The sequence below is a fragment of the Hypanus sabinus genome, chromosome 5 (genome assembly GCF_030144855.1).
Source record: "Hypanus sabinus isolate sHypSab1 chromosome 5, sHypSab1.hap1, whole genome shotgun sequence".
Classification (NCBI taxonomy): Eukaryota; Metazoa; Chordata; class Chondrichthyes; order Myliobatiformes; family Dasyatidae; genus Hypanus; species Hypanus sabinus.
Genome location: NC_082710.1, coordinates 77648969 through 77671206, shown reverse-complemented (window position 1 = coordinate 77671206; position 22238 = coordinate 77648969). Strand labels below are relative to the sequence as shown.

Below are 22238 nucleotides of genomic sequence, written 5' to 3'. Positions count from 1 at the left end.
GAACATCCGCAGGAAAATTAAACTCGGGCTTCAATGTGGCTATTTATATGTACTCTGATTATAAAATTTACTTTGAGCTCTGAACTCCTTTGATTCTGAGAACACGGAAACTGACTTCTCAAGCTCCTGGCAATCCGAAGTTCATGCCAGCTAGCGTTGGAGACAGCTGGCTCTGGGTTCTGTAGATGGGAGATCTTGCGATCCTTGCCGAATATAACAAAGACAAGGAAACGGCGATCGCAGGCATGTATCCGACAGAGGATGAAATGTCGGGCAGATCCATTACAAAAGGTGAAGCGGTGTCCCGCAGGTGTGATGGGGACTGAAAGGAACGCCAAGTACCTCTTCATTGCGGAGAATGTCACCCTCAGAACTTAACGGGAGAAACAACGGAAGGCAGAGTCAATTAAATGTGAGTACCTGGGATCCTCAGAAGGTCCAAATTGCGAGGTTCGGAAACGAATCCTGAAGCCAACTGGAGTATGTTGGCGACGGGGCACGTTCCAAGAAAGGATATGTGGCTGTAGGACGCAGACGGGGAGACCGTTTCGCTGGAAACCTACGTTCTGTCCACCAGAGAAAGCAGGATCTCGCAGTGGCCACATATTTTAATTCCACGTCCCATTCCCATTCCGATATGTCAATCCTCGACTGTCAAAATGAAGCCACACTTAGGTTGGAGGAACAACGCCTTATATTCCATCTGGGTAGCCTCCAACCTGATGACATGAACATTGACTTCTCTAAGTTCCTAATGGCCCTCCTCCCCTTCTTACCCCATCCCTGATATATTTATTTATTTATTTATTTGTCTGTTTGTTTCTTTGCTTATTATTTTCCCTTCTCTCTCTCTCTCTCTCTCGCTCTCTCTCTCTCTCTCTCTCTCTCTCGCTCTCTCTCTCTCTCTCGCTCTCGCTCTCTCTCTCTCGCTCTCTCTCTCTCTCTCTCACTCTCTCTCTCTCTCTCTCTCTCTCTCTCACACACACACACACTCGCTCTCTCTCTGTCCCTCTCACAATGCTCCTTTCCTGCTCTCCATCTTCCTCTGGCGCTCCTCTCCCCCCTTCTTTCTCCCTAGGCCTCCCATCCTATGATCCCCTCCCTTCGCCAGGTTTGTATCCCTTTTGCCAATCAACTGTCCAGCTCTTAGCTCTATCCTTCCCACTCCTGTCTTCTCCTATCATTTCGATCTCCACCTCCCCCTCCCACTTTCAACTCTCTTATTACCTCTTCTTTCAGTTAGGCCTGACGACGGGTCTTGGCCCGACAAGTCGACAGTGCTTCTTCCTATTGATGCTGTCTGGCCTGCTGCGTTCCATCAGCATTTTATGTGTGTTGCTTGAATTTCCAATACCTGCAGATTTCCTCCAGTATGTATTTTAGAAACAGTATTAATAGACCTGCACTTGATCTGAAATTGTATGATTAATGTCTTGAGGAAGTGTCAGTGGTAAGATTTCCAGGCATCTGGATGGATAATAAGCTGACATGGAAGCATCGGATCAGAAAAGTAATTGATTAATTAAATCTCCTCGGGCATCTAAGTGGGTATTCTTGGGGTTCAACACGAAAATATTTTCTTGACCGTTTATATTCGTTTAATTCGATCTGTTCTTGATTATGGCTGTGGGGCTTATGGATCAGCTTCATCTTCAACATTAAACTGTTTGGATCTGATACAAGCACAGGCTTTAAGATTGTGTTTTGGTACAATAAATTTGTCACGTTTCGGCTTTACTGGTTGAAATGAGACAATTGCACTTAAAATGAGAGTTTGAAGTTGATGTTAACATACCGGATTGATTTTAGGGGGCAAATAAATGATCATCCTGTTAAAGGTGTACTAGTGGACTGTTTAGAACATCACAAGAAAATATTTTAAATTTTGGGTGGCTGCGTTCTTATCATACTGGGAACATAGGCGTATTGCATCATAAAGTATGTAGCTTTCTCGGTAACCCCACCTTGATTTTTTCCCAATAACTTTAGCTAATTTTAGAATATACGATTGTATTCTGTTCTGCCTGAGAGTCTGTTGGTTCCTCAGTATATTAATGTGTTACGTACCCCGTAACTGGGTGTCTGACCAGCAGAGAAAGAAGAATCCGTTGGAGTCTGGTGGTACCAAACTAAAGGTGTTTATTAGTAAACTACACAATACAATATCAAATATGCAAATATACATATAAAACAAGTTAGCAGTAATAAACTTAAAAGTGGAGGAATAATAATAATCAATAATGAACAAGCTCTATCGACGTCTAGGGGTAAATGAATTGTCATAGGAAAGTATAGAGCTCAGTTCATAAATGCTGAGGTGGTTATGGTTGTTGTATTGAAATCGTTGGAGAGAGAGAGAGAGAGCGAGCGAGATGTAACAGCAACAGATGCGGCAGGCAAACCTTTTTGTGGCTTTCTTAATCCGTCGTATCGTTGTGGCCATCCAGTTATGACCCCTCAGGGCTTCAGCTAGACCGTTCTTATGTGGTGGACTCGTCACTCTGCCATGAGTGGACACACACGTAAGTCCCCACCGGCCCTGCTGAAACACTGTGAGCTTTACTGACCGATCTCCTGGTTTGGTCTCCGAAACCCCCACCTTTCAGTGGGTTCCCAAATCTCAGTCAGTGTCCACTGGTGTGTCTGAAGGGCGTCTCTCAGACCTGTCTTTTATCCCCACTCACGGGTCTCAGCTATCCATCAACTCTGAATGACCGTGTCCATCAAATCAGGCCACTCCTGCTGTCTCCTGAGGAAAGTTAACGAGCAAAGTAAAGTCCTTGTAGTGAAGGGTAAATAATCCAGGATGAGTCAAAATACAGTAAATCAACGGTCTCTCTCCCCTTCTTATCTGTAGCAAATGTTCTTCCCTGGGCTTTATATCTCTCTCTCATGAGCAACATAGCAACAGTAATAGCTCCTGGTTCTCGGGAGGGGGGGGGATGGTTAACTCTGCACACCATTTCCATCAGGTCTGTCCTTCACTCATAACAAATGAAAGTTATTATCATAAGGTAACTATTTTATAGATGTATCTGAGGATAATTTAACTGGGAATGTTGGTGTGGCTCTTCTCTTTTTGTGTGTCTGAATTGCAGGTAATGATAAAGATATTACCTACCAGCCATTTATCGGCATATGAAGCAGAAATGTTTGCCATCATTTTCGTGTTACAGTGGGTGGAGGAAATTGGTCCTTGCAAAATTGTAATTAGTTCAGATTTCTTTCCGGTTTTGATGAGTCTTAAATCAGTTCATTCTAGCAGTAGGTATACGGATGGAAACTCACGGATGGAAACGGTATTTCATACACAAAGTTTGGCTTAAATGTTTGCACCTAGCGTTGTTGATGGAAATGATGGTTTAACTGTTTGGCAACAAAACCTGTTAAAGGTTCATCTATGGATATAGACTTTGTACTTAGGAAATCGGAAGCTAAGGGATTGGTAAGGTTAAGAATTAGGGGTTTATGGCAAGACTTTTAGGAAAATGGACATTAGAGCAGACACCTTTGCAGAATCCATAAACCTGTTGGGTTTATAGAAGAATGGATTAAAACAAGAAGGGAAGGATTTATATTGACACGACTTAGAATTACCAAGCTATGCTTAACTATGCCTCATATCTAGTTGCGAAATATCATTCTGTGTTGTGTAGGCTATGCCATTATGAAACAGTTAAACACATACTATTCGAGTATAAAGCATATAAGGCTGAAAAATATCTAATGCAGTCTTCATTACAATCTGTGGGGGCAGGTAGTTTTGATATAAAACCTTTATTGAGTTTGGGAGTGACTTAAAGTAAATTCACAGTACTGTATTGAGCGGGGAAAGGCATGTAATAAGGGTACTGTCACAATTGTATCGGGGGATTTGAATATGCAAGAGGATTGAGAAAGTCAGGCGGGTGTTGGATCACAAGAGAGGGAATTTGTTTGAATGTCTCCGAGACGGATTTTTAGCAGCTTGTCTTCAGGCCTTCTCGGGGAAAGGCCATCCTAGATTGGGCGTTGTGTAATTGCCCTGATCTTATTATGGAGCTTAAAGTAAAGGAACCCTTAGGAGGCAGTGATCATAAAATAATTGAATTCATTCTGCAGTTTGAAAGGGAGAAGCCTAAGTCACATGTATCAGTCTCGCAATGGAATAAAGGGAATTACAGAGGCATGTGAGAGGAACTTGCCCAGGTGAATTGGAGGAGGAGACTGCTGGGATGACAGCTGAACAGAGATGGCTCAAGCATCTGGGAATAGTTTACAAAGCTCAGGATTGACATGTCCCGCAGAAGAAGTTCTCAAATGGCAGGGTTAGGCATCAGTGGCTGACATAGGAAGTTAAGGACTGCGTAAAACTTAAGGAAATTGTAGTAAAGGTGGGATTTTGAATTATTGAGATGCTTTTAAAATCCAACAAAAGGCAACTAAAAAAGCGATGTATGGTAAAGGTGAAATATGATGAGGTGGAGGCTACGTCTGTGGGTATATTTACGGTGGAAGTTGATCATTTCCTGATATATCAAGCCATCAGGCCATCAAAGGTTATGGCGATAAAGCAGGTGTATGGGGTTGAGTGGCATTCAGGATCAGCCATAATAGCATGGCGGATCAGAGTTGATGGGCTGAATGGCCTTATTCTGCTCCTACGTTTTATGATCTTTCTAGGTTTCACCCTGACTCTCCCCCCCCCCCCCACTTTTCCAGTCAGCACCTCCTGCACTTGTCTCATTCGACCTTATAACGTGCGGGTGGATTTAGGATCCGGAGAAGCTCAGGAACCGTCGCCCGCGGCTGTTGTTGAATCCGCATTGCTTCTGTTCCATTCACGGATGCGGTGAACGAGTGAAAATCAATGGATCGATAATTCTAATCTCGTGTTTATCTTACTCTCCGCACATTTTTATTTACAGGGACTTTATTCCTGACGCCGGAACTGGGACCCGACCGTTTTACAGATCCAGAGCGGAACCAGAGCAGAGTTTCAGCCATTGGTTTCTATCCCAAGTCCTGAAGAGAGGATAATGTTTCCCCGTGAATTTATTCCCAGTGAAGGTGTGGAGATGGGACTTGGTCTCGGCGTTGTAAAATGAAACTGTGCCGGACTCGTAACTGAGATAAACTCCCACCCTCCCCGGGATGGGACCGACAGGGAGACGAGACAGAGGGGAGTTGTGAACAATGAACACGCCATTATTCCGTTGCAACACGTAATAATCCCGCAGGAACACGTCATAAACCCGGCCGGTGACCCCGAATCCGGTCTCCGGACTCAGTCTGAACCCTCCCTTCCTCTCCACAGATCCCGTGGCGACTCCCAGACCCCAGACCCGGTTCCCCGCCACATGCACCTCCCAGTAATGTCCGTGATGTGAATCCCTCCGATCCCAGCACACAAGGCAGACTTGTGAATCTCTTCCCGGTGTCAGGAAGATCCCTTTGGGTCCAGAGCCGTCTCACACTCTTCCGATCCTCAGACACCTGGAGACACGGACTCGCCGTTTCCACATCCATGGTGACAGAGACTGGGGGAGAGGCAGAGAATTAGAGTGTCCCCGGAATCGGGGGGAGACCCAGGCAGCGCAACCCAGGGAACCGGGGGAAGATTCGGAGAGCGCAAACCTGCTGAGCGGAGGGAGACTCGGGCAGTGCAACCCCGGGGACTGGGTGGAGAATCGGGCTGCGCAGCCCGGCGACCGGTGGAAAGGTCGCTGGGCCTCAGGCACAGTCAGGTGGCTGACAGGAACTATTTGCGCGGTTTTGCTTAAGTACGGTGGATGGACAACCAGTATCTGCCTGAAGTTTATCCACCGGGATGGAGAGCGGAGACTTCCCAATCAAACAGACACGAAATGCTGGAGGAACCTAGGTGGTCAGGCAGCATGTGTGGAGTGATGGACAGTGTACGTTTCAGGTCGACATCTTCCCTCTAGAATAAATAGGTGAGATAGACAGCAGAAACGAATGCGGGATATGGCTGAATTAAGATGGGAAGCCGTGAGTGCATGGATTTAAACAAGAGGTCACAGAGGACCTTCGGCCCAACTTTCTAGTGCCGACCAACTTGCTTTAATGAGGTCGTCCCATTGGCCCATTATTCCTTTTCAACTTTCTTAGTCACGTACATGCCGAGATGTATTTTAAAACATTGTTACTGTACCTACCTCTACAGTTGATCAAGGGCCTGTTGTAAACTTAGATCAGCTTCTTCGCTGTTACTATACCATGAATTTTAGTATCACCCACAAAACTACTAACTATGTCAACAACATTCTCATCCAAATCATTAATATGAATGACAAACAACCCCAGCCCCTGCACCGACCTCTGCAGATCACAGGCCTCCAGTCCTCTGTGTATAAGAGACACTTGGACAGACACTTCAATAGGCAAGGCACAGAAGGAGACTGACCTCATGCGGGCCAATGGGATGAATGAATATGGGTAAATAGGTCAGCACGGAGGGGATGGGTCGAAGGGCACATTCCTCAGAGAGGGAAATCATCCTCCCTGCATCCTGTCTGCTGAGCCCTGAAATAATTGCGTGTTTCCCAGAGATCTCTTCTCTTTCTTCTAAACAGGGAACGGAGAACATAGAACTGTACAGCCCAGGAACAGGTCTTTCATTCAATGTTAACATGCATTTGTGAGTGTAAACTGATGAGGGCGAGGGTTCGAGGCAGTAAAGGAGGAGATAATGAGAACCAGTAGGAGAGAGATGAATGGCAGATTTAACCAGAATCAGGTGAGCGAGGGATGGAAATCCTGTGGGTGAACTATGTGCGTAAACGTAACGACAAGGTGGAGGGGTACAAAGATGGGAGATGAGGATCCCTTTGTCCCCTTTCCTGCAACCCCATCGCCCGCAGCCCCTCATTAGGACATGGGACCCTTAAGTAGGGACACTTTGCATGGATTCTTAAGCAACACAGGATAATAAATCAACCATTCTTCTCAACAGCAGCGAGTACAGGCTTGGAACCATTAGACACTCCTCATATGTTAACCCTTTCATTTCAGGAATAATTCTCGTGAACCTCCTCTGGACTCTCCCCAATACTAGCACAGCTTTTCTGATACAACGGACCCAAAACTGCTCACAATACTCCAAGTGTGGTCTGATCAATGCCTTCAAAAACCTGAGGATTACATCCTTGCTCTTGTGTTCTGATCCCCTCAAAACGAATGCTAACGTTGAGTTTGCCAATCTCTCCACTGACTCAAACTACAAGTAAACCTTTAGTGAATCCTGCACAGGGACACCCAAGTATATTTGCAGCTCTGATTGTCGACTTTTCTCCCTGTTTACAAAATCATCTACACCTTTATTCCTTCTACCAAAATGCATGCACGACTTCCCTACTTGATCATCCATCTATCATTTCTTTGCTCCGATTCCTGAGCTGTACTAAAAAGCCATCTCGAAGGCATTCTACAAATCCCTTCTCTTGGAATTCAGCATCCGCATGTTTTTCCCAAACTACCTTCACGTTGAAATTCCCTATTCCAGCCAGCTCCTTGCCCTTTTACATGCCTGTTCGATCTCCTGGTGTAATTTGTATCCCGTATACTGGCTACCATTTGGAGGCTTATATATAACGCCCATCAGGGTCTTCTTACTCTTGCAGTTTCTTAACTCTACCCACAAAGATTCTTCATCTTCCAGTCCGAAGTCACCTCTCTCTATGGATTTGATTTAATTTATTTTTTACCAACAGACCCCCAGCCCCTCTGCCCACCTGCCTCGTGTATCTTTGAATGTCAAGCTTCAAGGATGATCTCCTTATAGCCACAACTCAGTGATACCAACAACCTTGCAGCTGCCAAGATTTACCTGTGCTACAACATCATCTACCTTATTCCGTATACTAGTGCTTTCAAATATAACACTTTTAGTCCCGTATTCAGCCAATTCAACACTATCCACATGAACTTAAGCAAGGTCTTTGATGTTGATGATCGACCACACATGGGGTATTGTGTTCATTTCTGCTGCCCCAACTCTGTGAAGGGTGTGATTACATTGGACAGGAAGCTTCGGGGGGTGTTTAAAGGATTGGGCGGCTTGGGTTAAATGGAGAGAGCTGATAAATGGGGGCTGTTTCCCTGGAGTGTAGGATGTTGAGGAATGACCCTTTGTCGAGGTATATAAAATCATAAGGTGCTCAGATAAAGTGAGAGTACTTTTTCTGAGAAATCGAGAGTACAAAACCAGAGGGCTCAGATTTAACGTGAGAGTGGATTTTTTTTTTTTTTATGCGGGATCCATGCGGTAACATTCTCACACAGAGAGAGGCGGACAGATGGAATATGCTGTCAACAGACGCTGTCAAAACAGGTATAATTAAAATATTTTAAAATAAAGTTAAACAACTACACAAATAGGAAGTGGTTAGAGGGACGTAGGACAAACACACACAAATGGACATGTTCAAGAAGACATCTTATTCCTGCAGATGGATTAAGTGGGCTGTGGGTTCAACATTTTCCAAACCCCTTCCGAGATCATCCTCCCGAGGAATCTCACCCTAGAGTCAGTCTGAGAGCTGTTAATGTGTCAACACATTGAAGGAGAGTGTGCACATTGAGGTATGTTACAGTGTGTCATCACATGTCTGGTGTGACACGTGACTGTGTTGTTTAAATAAATAAATGACTGTGTATGAAGAGAATGGTTTCCAGATTACTGAGGGAAATAACGTACATTGCCGAGATTCTAACTACAATCTGCCAATCCTACTTTTGGATGTGTGTGAGGGAGCTTTGCCAGGCCGGTTATGCTAAGTGTGCTTCTCCCGAGATGTAAACTTGACCAGTGTCAGTGCTGGTTGGTGTGTCCGAGTTCAGTCTCACAATGCTTCAATATGGTGGCTTGATAACCATAAGGCCATAAGACATAGGACCAGATTTAGGCCATTTGGCCCATCGAGTCTGCTCCATTTGATCATGGCTGATCCATTTTTTCCTCCTCAGCCCCACTCCATGGCCTTCTCCCCGTAACCTTTGACGCTGTGTTAAATCTAAAAACTATGAAGCTCTGCCTTAAATACACCCAACGAAAACCTCCACAGCTGCCAGTGGTAGCAAATTCCACAAAGTCACCACCCTCTAGGTAAAGAAATTTATCTGCATCTCTGCTTTAAATGGACGCCCCTCTATTCTAAGGTTATACCATCTTTTCTTAGACTTCCCCCACCGTGGGAAATATCCTTTCCACATTTACTCTGTCGTGGCCTTTCAACATTCGAAAGTTTTCAGTCAGATCCCCCCTCATTTTTCTAACTAGTGCCTTATAAAGCCTCGGCATCACATTCCTGTTTTTGTATTCTAAAACTCTTGAATTGAATGTAAGCATTGCATTTGCCTTCCTTACCACCGGCTCTACCTGCAGGTTAACCTTTAGGGTGTTCGCAGATGAACTTCCAAGTCCATTTTTATCTCCGATCTTTGGATTTTCTCCACATTTAAACATAATCTGCTCATCATTTCTATTACCAAAATGCATTTTCCAACATTGTACATCATTTGCCACTTTCTTGCCCATTCTCCTCATCCACGTCCTTGTGCAGCCTACCTGTTTCCTCGACACTACCGCCCTTCCACCAATCTCCGTATCATCTGCAATCTTGACAGCAAAGCTAAATCATAATTCCATTAGCTAAATCATGGATTTTCAACATGAAAAGAAGCGCTCCCAACAATGACCCCTGTGGAACTCTACTAGTCACTGGCAGCCAATCGGAAAAATATCCTTTTACTCTCATTCGCTGCGTCCAAAATATCAGCCAATGTTCTAACCATGCCAATAACGTTTTTGTAATATCATCTTCTCTTAACTTTCTAATTAGCCTCATTTGTGGCACCTTGTCAAAGGCCCATTGTAAGTCCAAATATACAACAGCCACTGCATCCCCTTGTGATGCAGATCTGTCCTACTTGTGATCTCCTCAAAGAATTCCAACAAGTGTGTCAGGCAAGATATTCCCTTAAGGAAACCAGGTAGAATTTGTCCTATCTTCTCCAGTGTCAGCAAGTATTCTATTACCTCCGACTTAATAATTGACTCCAACATCTTTCCAACCACAGAGGTGAGGCTAACTGATCTATAATTTCCTCTCTGCTGCATTTCTCCTTACTTAAAGAGTGACATTTGCAAGTTTCCAGTCCTCTGGCACCATACCGGAGTTCAATGATTTTTGAAAGATCTTTACTAATGCCTCCACATTGTCTACCACTACATCTTTCAGAACACTAGGACGCAGTTCATCTGGTCCGGGTGATTTATGTACTTTTAAGACTTCCAGCTTTCGAGCACCTTCTCCCTTCTAAAAGTAACTTCACTCACTTATCTTCCCTCACACCCTTCTATATCTGGCACAGTGCTAGTGTTTTCCATAGTGAGGACAGAGGCCAATTACTTATTTAGTTCATCTGCCATCCCTTTGACCCCGTTATTATATATCCGGCCTCATTTTCTAGCGGTCCTATTTCCACTCTCATCTCTATTTTTATCCATACTTGAAAATAAATTTACTCGCAAATTTGATATTGTTTACTAGCTTTCTTTACAAGGACAGGTGTATAAAATAGTCCGAAAGAATACATGGGAGACCCGAGTCACCCCAACCACAAATATTTCCAGCTGCTACCATCCGGGAAACGGTACTGCAGCATAAAAGCCAGGACCAGCAGCCTCTGGTATAACTTGATCCACCAGGCCATCAGACTGCTGAACTCATGCTGATACAACAGCATTTCTGTGTTATATTGACTCTCCTGTTCTACATACTATTTATAATAGACAATAGACAATAGGTGTAGAAGTAGACCATTCGGCCCCTCGAGTCTGCACCGCCATCCTGAGATCATGGCTGATCATTCACTATCAATACCCAGTCCCTGCCTTGTCCGCATATCCCTTGATTCCCCTATCCATCAGATATTTATCCAGTTCCTTCTTGAAAGCATCCAGAGAATTGGCCTCCACCGTCTTCCGAGGCAGTGCATTCCACACCTCCACAACTCTCTGGGAGAAGAAGCTCTTCCTCAACTCTGTTTTAAATAACTGACCTCTTATTCTCAATCCATGCCCTCTGGTACTGGACTCTCCCAACATCTGGAACATATTTCCTGCCTCAATCCTATCAAATCCTTTAATTATCTTAAACGTTTCAATCAGATCCCCTCTCAATCTCCTCAATTCCAGCGTGTACAAGCCCAATCTCTCCAATCTCTCTGCGTAAGACAGCCCTGCCATCCCAGGAATCAACCTAGTGAATCTACGCTGCACTTCCTCAATTGCCAGAATGTCCTTCCTTAAACCTGGAGACCAAAACTGTACACAATATTCCAGGTGTGGTCTCACCAGGGCCCTGTACAAATGCAAAAGGACATCCTTGCTCTTGTATTCAATTCCCCTTGTAACAAAGGCCAACATTCCATTTGCCCTCTTCACTGCCTGTTGCAATTGCTCATTCACCTTCATTGACTGGACTCCTAGGTCTCTTTGCATTTCTCCCTTACCTAACTCGACACCGTTCAGACAATCCTCTGCCCTCTTGTTCCAGCTTCCAAAGTGGATACCTTCACATTTATTCACATTGAATGACATCTGCCAAGTATCTGCCCACTCACTCAGCCTATCCAAGACTCCCTATATTCTCCTAACGTCCTCTTCGCATGTCACACTGCCACCCAGTTTAGTATCGTCAGGAAACTTGCTGATATAGTTTTCAATGCCCTCATCTAAATCATTGACATAAATCGTAAAGAGCTGTGGTCCCAATACAGAGCCCTGTGGTACCCCACTAGTCACCTCCAGCCAGTCCGAGAAACACCCATTCACTGCTACCCTTTGCTTTCTATCTGCCAACCAGTTTTCTATCCATGTTGAAACCCTGCCCCCAATGCCATGAGCTCTGATTTTACTCACCAATCTCCTATGTGGCACCTTATCGAATGCCTTCTGAAAATCTAGGTACACAACATCTACTGGCTTACCCTCGTCTAACATCCTTGTTACACCCTCAAAAAACTCCAACAGATTAGTCAAGCATGATTTGCCCTGGCTCGGCCTAATCCTATTTCTGCCATCTGGATGTGCCACTATTTCGTCCTTAATAATGGACTCAAGCATCTTCCCCAAGACTGACGTTAGGCTAAAAGGGCGATAGTTCTCCGTTTTCTCCTTCCCTCCCTTCTTGAAAAGTGGGACAACATTAGCCACTCTCCAATCTTCAGGAACTGATCCTCAATCTAAGGAACATTGGAAAATGATTACCAATGCATCCGCAATTTCCTGAGCCACCTCTTTTAGAACCCTCGGATGCAGACCATCTGGACCCGGGGATTTATTAGCCTTCAGTCCTACCAGTCTACTCATCACAGTTTCTTTCCTAATGTCAATCTGTCTCAATTCCTCTGATATCTTATGACCCTGGCCCATCCATACATCTGGGAGATTGCTTGTGTCCTCCCTGGTGAAGACAGATCTAAAGTATGCATTAAATTCTGTTGCTATTTCCCTGTTTCCCATAACAAATTCTCCCAATTCATTCTTCAAGGGGCCAACATTGTTCTTAACTATCTTCTTTCTCTTCACATAGCTAAAAAAGCGTCTGCTATCCCCTTTTATATTCCTGGCTACACTGAGCTCATACCTGATTTTTTCCTCTCCGTATTGCTTTTTTAGTTAAGATCTGCTGTTCCTTAAAACTTTCTCAATCATCTGTATTCCCACTCATCTTAGCCCTGTCATACTTCTTTTTCTTTAATGCTATACAATCTCTGACTTCCTTTGTCAACCACTGTGGCCCCTTCCCCCTCTTTGAATCCTTCTTTCTCATTGCAATGAACTGCATTTGCATCTTTTGTATTATGCCCAAGAATATCTGCCACTGCTGATCCACTGTCTTTCCTGCCAGGGCATCCGCCCATTTAACTTTGGCCAGCTCATCCCTCATGGCTCCGTAGTCTTCTTTATTTAATTGCAACACTGACACCTCTGATCTGCCCCTATCCCTCTCAAATTGTAGATAAAAACTTATCATGTTATGATCATTACTTCCTAATGGCTCCTTTACTTCAAGATCACTTATCAATTCCTGTTCATTACACATCACCAAGTCCAAAATAGCCTCGTTCCTGGCTGGCTCAAGCACAAGCTGTTCCAAAAATACATCCCTTAGACACTCCACAAACTCCCTTTCTGGGGTCCAGCACCTACCTGATTCTCCCAGTCCACCTGCATGTTGAAATCTCCCATAACGACTGCATTACCTTTAGCACATGCCAATGTTAACTCCCTAATGAACTTGTACCCAATATCCACGCTACTGTTTGGGGGCCTGTACACAACACCCATTAGGGTCTTTTTACCCTTACTGTTCCTCAGCTCAATCCACACAGACTCTACTTTCCCTGTTCTCAAGTCACCTCTTGCTAAGGACTGAATCTCATTCCTCACCAACAGGGCCACCCCACCCCCTCTTCCCATATTTCTGTCTCTACGATAGCACGTATACCCTGGTACACTCAATTCCCAGGCCTGATCCCCCTGCAGCCATGTCTCCGTTATCCCAACAATATCGTAGTTCCCCATTTTCATCTGAGCTTCAAGGTCATCTGTCTTATTTCTGACACTACACGCGTTCAAGTATAGAATTCTTAGCCTATTCCTCCTCTCTTTGCTTAAAACACTGTCATCTGTACCTAACCCAGCTCCTTGAACTTCCATCGGGCAAATTGCACCCTGAATTTTGATGACCTTCTCAAGATCACCCAAACCTTGTACACATTTAACCCCATGCACCTTCTGACCAACCCTCTGGATCTGGATCCCTGGCCCCTGCACATAATAAATGACTATAAATTGTGCATTATACATTTAGATGGAGATGTAACGTAAATAGTTCTAACAATGCATATGAAGGATGTAAGTAACAAAGTCACTTCAAATTAATTTTATATTTCATTGTTCCCCTCCCAATGATTATTTTAGTTGCTGTCTGTAAGTATTTGAAAGCTTCCCGATCCTCTGCCTTCCAACGAATTTTTGCTTTGTTGTATACCCTCTCGTTTTCTTTTGTATTAGCTTGTCTTCCCTTGTCAACCACGGTTGTACTATTTTGCCATTTGAGTATTTATTTAGTTTTGTAATGCACCTATCCTTCATTTTCCTCATTGTCCCAGGAACTCACACCACTTCGGCTCTGCTGTCATCCCTGCAAGCATCTCCTTCCAATTGACTTCGGCCAATCCCTTTCTCAGACCACTGTAATTTCCTTTACTCCACTGAAATACTACAACATCAGACTTTACTTTTTCCATTGAACTCAAGTTGAAATTTCAAGTTGAAATCATTCATGTTGTGAGCACTGTCTACTCAGGATCATTGTATGTTAAGTTCCCTGATCACCTCCGGTTCAATACGTAACATCCAATCCAGTACAGCTGATTCCCGAGTGGGCTCAATGACAAACTGCTCTAAAAAGGCATCACATAACATTCAACAAATTCACTCTGTTGAGGTCTATTACCAACCTGATTTTCCTAATTGATCTGCATGTTGAAATCTCTCTTGACTATCATAACATTGTCCTTTTGATCGGCCCTTTATATTTCCAGTTGTAATCTGTGATCCACATCCAGCTACTGTTGTAAGGCCTGTATAAAACTGCCATCAGTGTCTTTTTTTAACTTTGGATAAGTCGCCGGGACCGGATGAGATGTACCCCAGGCTACTGTGGGAGGCGAGGCAGGAGAATGCTGAGCTTCAGTCAATGATCTTTCCATCATCAATGGGGACGGAAGAGGATCCGGAGGATTAGATTTTTGCGGATGTTGTTCCTTTATTCAAGAAATGGAGTAGAGATAACCCAGGAAATTGCAGACAAGTGGTTGGTAAGTTGATGGAGAAGATCCTGAGAGGTAGGATTTCAGTACGTTTGGAGAGGTATAATATGATTAGAAATAGGCAGTATGGCTTTGTCAAAGGCAGGTCGTTCCGTACGAGCCTGATTTAATTTTTTGAGGATGTGACTAAACAGATTGATGAAGCAAGAGCAGTAGATGTAGTGTATATATGGATTTCAGCAAGGCATTTGATAAGGTACTCCATTCAAGGCTTATTGAGAAAGTAAGGAGGCATGGGATCCAAGGGGGCTTGTTTTGTAGATTCAGAACTGGCTTGCCCACAGAAGGCAAAGAGTAGTTGTAGACGGGTCATATTCTGCATGGAGTTTGGTCACCAGTGGAGCGCCTCAGGGATCAGATCTGGGACCCTTTCCCTTCGTGATTTCTATAAATGACCTGGATGAGGAAGTGGAGGGATGGGTTGGTAACTTCTCTGATGACACAAAGGTTGGAGGTGTTTTGGATAGTGTGGAGGGCTATCAGAGGTCACAGCGGGACATTGATAGGATGGAAAACTGGGCTAACAAGGGGCAGATGGAGTTCAACCCGGATAAGTATGAAGTGGTTCATCTTGGTAGGTGAAATATGATGGCAGAATATAGTATAAGTAAGGCTTTTAACAGTGTGGAGGATCAGAGGGACGTTGGGGTCCGAGTCCATAGGACGCTCAAAGCAGCTGCGCAGGTTGACTCTGTGGTTAAGAAAGCTTACGGTGTACTGGCCTTCATCAACCGTGGAATTGAATTTAGGAGCTGAGATTAATGTTGCAGCTATATAGTATAGGACCCTGGTCAGACCCCACTTGAAGTACTATGCTCAGATCTGGTCGCCTCACTACAGGAAGGATGTGGAAGCCTTGAAAGGTGCAGAGTAGATTTACAAGGATGTTGCCTGGATCGGGTTGTATGCCTTATGAGAATATGTTGAGTAAACTCTGCTTTTTCTTATTGGAACGACGGAGAATGAGAGGTGACATTGATAGAGTTAATTAAGATGGTGAGAGACATTGATCGTGTGGACAGTCAGAGACTTTTTCCCAGGGCTGAAATATTTGCCACAAGAAGACACAGATTTAAGGTGCTGGGGAGTAGATGCAGAGGAGATATCAGGGATATGTTTTTTACTCAGAGAGTGGTAAGTGCGTGGAATGGGCTGCCGGCAGTGATGGTGGAGGCGGATATTGATAGAGTCCTTTAAGAGACTTTCGGATAGGTACATGGAGCTTAGAAAAATAAATTGCTATAGGTAAGCCTAGTTATTTCTAAGGTAGGGACATGTTCGGCACAACTTTGTGGGCCGAAGAGTCTGTATTGTGCTGTAGGTTTTCTATGTTTCTATGTTTCTAATATCTTCCTATTCCATGTCACATCTTGCTACTGATTTATCAGCGGAGCCACGCCACCCCCTCTGCCTACCTTCCTATACCACCGATATATTGTGTAACCTTGGACATTCAGCTCACAACTACAACCATCCTTCAGCCACAATTCGGTGATGGCCACAGCATCATACCTAACAATCTGTAATAGCATAACAGGATCAATGACCTTATTTCTTATACTCCATGCATGGAGATCCAATACTATGAGTACTGCATTTGCTACACTTTTTTATTCTGCATCCCTGAGGTTCCAAGGTTGTCAAGCCAAGGAGTGGTAGTGGGGTCAAGCTCCCACTGCCTAAAAGTGCACCTCACGGCATGCGCCTCAAATAGCCTCTGACAACCAAGTCTAACTCCTGCCTTCTAGGGTGGCACAACCTCTAAGCCCGGCGGAACTGTTTCTACTGTCAGGAGAAGGATCGAAGTCGCGTCCAGGCGCCTTAAAACCATTGCTTCGAACGGATGGAGCTCGTCAGCCTGGGAGTGTAGTCCATATAAGAGATTGAGAACACTAATTTCAAACCTTCCCACTCATGGGACATGCTTCGGTCGTAAACCTTGAGGACAAATCCTGAGCTGGAGTCCCTAAAGCAATCCGCTTTGCCTTCAATCTCGTTCTAGCAACTCGTGCGATGACACTGGTGCCAAGCTGTATCGACGTTTGCCCTTCCCTTGGACAACATTGGTGTCGTAGAAAGAGGAGACTTGCTGCATGGGCAAATGCCGGTCTTCCATACAACCTTGCCCAGGCCTGCGCCCTGGAAAATTCCAAGCTCAGATCCATGGTCTCGCGAGACTAACAGATGCCACCATTTAATGCACTGATACTCACACTGCTGGTTACAATTTTGTCCTCGCATCTGCCCGCCCTTCCTGACAGTCTGACTGCTTGCAATCGTTGTTTTTGTTTTAACATCAGTCCTATCCAGAATCCCTTCACTCTAGTTCCCACGCCCCTGCCAAATTAGGTTACACCCTTCCCAACAGCTCTAACAAACTGATCCTTGAGAATTTTGACGCCCTCGGATTCAGGTGCAAACTGTCACTTTTGAACAGGTCATACCTCCCCCGGAAGAGATCCCAGTCATTCATGAACCTGAAGCACTGCACCTACATCTCAATCATGCATTAACCTGCCAAATTATCCTGTTTCGACCTTCTCTGGCGTGTAGCATAAGCAGAAATACAGAAAATACAACCCTGGAGGTACTGCTTCTCAGCTTTCTACCTATCTCTCTAAATTCGATTTTAGGGACCTCTTTGCTTTTACTTCCTCTGTCATTGGCTGTTATCCAAGATATCCGGCTGTTTTTCTATCCCTCTCTAAAATGTTGCAGACACAATCGTCGACGTCCCTGACCTTGGCACCGAGGAAGCAACAAACAATTTCGGAGTCCCCTTCACATCCATAGATACTTCTGTCTGTTCCCCTGACGTCTGACTCTTCTATCACGACTGTTCTACTCTTCTCCCTCTAACAACAATTAACCACGAGGATTCTGAAGGGGGAGACCTCCGTCAATCAGAGTAACTCACAGCGCAGAAAGGACGGGTATTTTTCTGACAATGCCGGTCACCACACAGATACCCGCTTTTATTCCCTACAATATCATCAATTCAGTATTAAATTCCCAGCTCCTGTGATAGGATTCAAACTCATGTCTTGGTGTGTTAGTGCAGTGTAACTGGGTTCAGGACACTGTGTTTCATCTGCCGGTCCAGTGTATTGGTTCTATTGTAGCCCTATGCTGGTGTGTTCAGGGGTTTGAAATCTCCAGCTGACCATGTGACAGTGATGCCTCCCGGTCAGTGGGATTGATGTGAAATAAACATCAGTTTCCATTCACTCCATTATTACAGCCACCCTTTGCTTCAAATTAGAACTTATTTGCACAAGGAGAAATGAATCTTTGTAAGTTTTACCTCGATTAATGGTATCAAGTGTTTCTCTCAGCACTGTGTTCTACAAATAGGAGTGATCGAATTTTTCAAACGGTAGGATTTCATCTGTCACTGTCAATTCCTGAACATCATCATTAATTCTGTAAATATTGCTGGTTATAAACTGGAATTTTAAACTATTTTACGAATCTATCCAGGGTTTCTGCAAAGAGCCTGTCATACCTCCTGTTCCGTCGAGCTTCCTCCTGAAATAAATAACAAACACAAATCCAATTAGACTTGGACTTACTGTCCACATTCTGAATTTTATCCAAATTATTGCAAAGTGTTGAGAAATCCCACTCCCGCAATCACTCACGTACACGGATAATACAGAACTAGGGAATAAATTGAAAATTCCCACTCCCGCAGTTACTGACATACACGGACAATTACATAATTTGTTGCTTCCTCGGTGCCAAGGTCAGGGACGTCGACGATTGTGTCTCCAACATTTTAGAGAGGGATAGAAAAACAGTGTAATTACAGGGTAAATTACAAGGAAAGTTTCTTAAAGTTAACGATTACTGAGAGGATGAAACTTACATGAAAGACAACAGGTTGTGCATTTTCATCTGGATACGACATCAGGGTGATAAGAAAGGGGAATTTAATATTAGGGATGGATTTGATTGGGTGCGAGTGGAGAAAGTATCTTTATTTATGGGGAGACATTAAGTCAAATATAGAATGTCAGGTGGTTTTTAATAAATCCCACAAGAAATGTAGTGAAGGGGATTGGAACTCACTGCCACAGGAATGGTTGAAGTGGAACTGCAGAGATTGAATGTGATGGGGAAACTAAATAAACACATGAGGGATCATGGAGTTCGGTGCACTGCGCAAGGTGTGGTGACTAGGTGGGAGAAGACTTGCGAAGCAGGGAAAATAAGAGAAGAAGATGGATTCAATGGCCTGGTTGTGATGCAGAATGGATATAATCCCATTTAAAACATCTGAAAAACTGAAGAGACAGCGAAAGTTTCCTTAATCTGTTGGAAACCGGATATGGAGGATGGGTCTGATGTGTGACTTCACATTTTTTGTTTCACACTGATTGACAGAGAGACCCTCACACCCACCGCACCAGACATACTCACGGCCTATGACAGGAACTGGGAGTTAATGGGATTTTAGAGGATATTTAATGTGATAATTAAGGACACAAGCAATAATTAAGCAACTCTGGGTTATGATCAGAGTAAATCATTCAGAGCAGTTTGCATTCTGTGCTTGTGGAAGTTGTGAAAGTCCATTTTGGGGACAACAACAACCCTGAAAAGTTGCATCAATTGTCGGGTGAAAAACAATTTACTGCCATTTGTAAATTCTGTGGGTGGGAGCACCGTATCTGGTTTCAAACTTCATTTTCAATCTGTGTCGCGTGTTTATTATGGTAACTAGTCCCGTGATTGGGGGTGTGGTAAAAGCGAACAGAAAAAGGTACATATCCGTGCTATGTTCTGAACAGTTTTGACCTGGGGACAAACGGATGTCATATCTTTTCTTAACCGCTTAGTTGCAGTTTACTTTATAATTAATTACTCCAAAGTTTCATCGCTTCCAGATTGTATGTTACTAATGAAGGATCGAAAACATATCGTGGACATTTTGTAATGTCATGATTGGAGTGATTGGAGGGCGCCTCACACAAGTATAACAATCTGTGCGAGGTCTGCAGCAGTGGCAATTGATTTGTTAGAATTTGGCCCCTGTGCTGTGTTTATTTCAAATATACCACTGCTCATTCATTGCCTTTTGACAGGAACAAATGGAAATATAATCCCTCACCTTGAAAAATATCACGATGTCTTTTTGATGCATCTATTCCTTTAACTTTGTGGTTTCCTCCTGAATTAACCTTATATTTTCTAGAATCTCACGAAGATTTTTCTCCATTGGATTTAGAATCCTCTCCGCTTCTTCCCTGAGATCCCTTAGTAAGCTCTGCTCTTTCTTAGTGATAATCTGGCGCAGTTAATCAAACTGGGACGTGATGTGGGTCTGAACGCTATGTGACTGTTCCAGTCGAATGAAAGGTGAAGATAAATTTACTGCATTGCTGTGTTGTATTTCCTGATGACATTAAGGTGACCATTCGGTCCATTAAAGTCCATGTTAGTTCTCATCTCATGCATTCATGTCAACCCCATTCCTAATGAAAATCAGTCTGCCTCATTGACCCATTAACTCCCGCCTGATTCACATACACCCTTCCCCACCTTTACAGGGTTAATTGTAATTAACCATTCATGCAGCTTGTCCTTGGGGTGTGTCTGGATCAGTCGTGGTCACAGAGAGTACATGCAAACTCCACACAGGCATCAGCAGAGATCAGCATCGAACCCAGATTACTGAAGCTGCTATACTCTGCTATTCTGCATTAGAGGGAACAAAACTATACAGTAATATCAGAAATTCTGCTCAGGGAGCCTCACCCGAACTCTGGAAATCATCATTCTCTGTTGCTGCTCCTTTTCCTGGAAGTCTGATTTATTTTTTGTGAGAGAGTCTAAGGAAGATTTTAGTTAATCCTGGAAGTCAGAGAGTGAAGGAAATGGAAAAAAAAAGATGCAACGGGAGAAATAGGTGATCAAACCCGATTATCACACAAAATGCTGGAGGAACTCAATGATTCAGGCAGCATCTATGCAGGGGAAATGAAACAGTCAGTGAATCGGAATGAGACACTTCTTTAGGATTGGGAAGGAATGTTGCAGAAGCCAGAATAAAAAGGATGGGGGTGAGAACCAGTGACGGGATGACTTGGGGAATGTGGGGGAGCATGATGAAGTAAGAAGCTGAGAGAAGACAGGTGGAAGAGGCAAAAAGCTGAAGAAGAAGGAAGCTAATACGAGCAAGACAATCGACGAAGGAATAAACTGGAGGAAATGGGGCTGTTGGGGCACTGGATGGTCACCAGGGAGTAAGAGGAGGAGTCAGGTGTAGCAATTGTCCCGCTTGCATGTATCACTGCCTGGAGGGAGATCAGACAAGAGGAGAGTATATAAGAGATTTACAGCACGTAGAGAGCGATACCTACATAAAGCGAATAGTTGTTGGGTGTGAAATGGGCTATGGGAGAGATAGATGGCAAAATCCCGTTGGAGAAGGCAGAAGTGGCAGAGATTGATGAGTTCATTTTAGACGCTCATGTGATGTTATGTAGGACGAAGAAAGCCGGTAAAGTATTAAACTAACGTTAGTTTTTACCGTGTAGATTTTAACAGCTTCTTTAATTGTCATGAAGCGGTACTCTCAGTTTTGCTGCGCGACTGCACAGATCACACAGATTAGTGTCTTGTCCGTTTCACAAAACAACTTCAGTTCTTCCTCATGTTCCACGCAGTGACGTTTACTTTCCGTTCCTTTCCGATTCATGTTCAGATTTCGAGCTTTTTCGGAAAGATTTGCTAAGGCCCGATTGACGTTGAGGGTGTGGTCAGCAATCAACTCTCTACATTCCGAGCAGGAGTTTCTCTCCTTCCTTTCCCAGCACCGTGTGAGACAACGGCGACTGAAGTTGCGTCCACACTCCAGTTTGACCGGATCGGTGAAGAAATCCAGGCAAATGGAACAAATTGCCTCCTCGGTTCAATTCTCGGCCTGTCTTTTCGAAGCCATGAAAACTTCCAGCACTTCCTGTTTGAGAATCCTTTCACTTTCGTGCAGGGGCTCATCCCCTGCAGTACTGCGATTGTTCACTACACGCGCTGTAGTCTCAGGCTATGATGGATGTGCGCAGATGCTGAAATCTCGAGTAAGAAACATAAGGCTGGAGAAACTGAGCGGGTCAGGCAGCACTGGTGTAGAGAAATGTACAATCGACTTTTCCGGGTCGAGATGCTTTATCTGGACTGTCTCAACCAGAAATGTGGATCGTCCATTTCCCTCCACAGATGCTGCCTGACCCGTTGAGTTCGTCCAACAGCACGTTCTGATTTTTTTCTCGAGGTTCAGTGAGAGTCAGACTGGTGGTTAAGTAGATACTGAAAGCAAATATTTGATT

General features: G+C 44.1%; 1 long non-coding RNA gene across 2 annotated transcripts; it reads right to left on the bottom strand.

Moving 5' to 3' along the window:
- Positions 1 to 2195: 2195 nt before the first annotated feature.
- On the bottom strand, positions 2196 to 21856 carry LOC132394264 (uncharacterized). 2 transcript variants are annotated; one of them, XR_009512250.1, is made up of 4 exons: positions 21443 to 21856; positions 18212 to 18435; positions 5346 to 5519; positions 2196 to 2749 (listed from the first exon to the last, which is right to left on the bottom strand). It is a non-coding gene; the product is annotated as an uncharacterized LOC132394264 (long non-coding RNA). The 2 variants fall into 2 exon arrangements; XR_009512251.1 differs by lacking the exon at positions 5346 to 5519.
- Between the last annotated feature and the right edge of the window lie 382 nt (positions 21857 to 22238).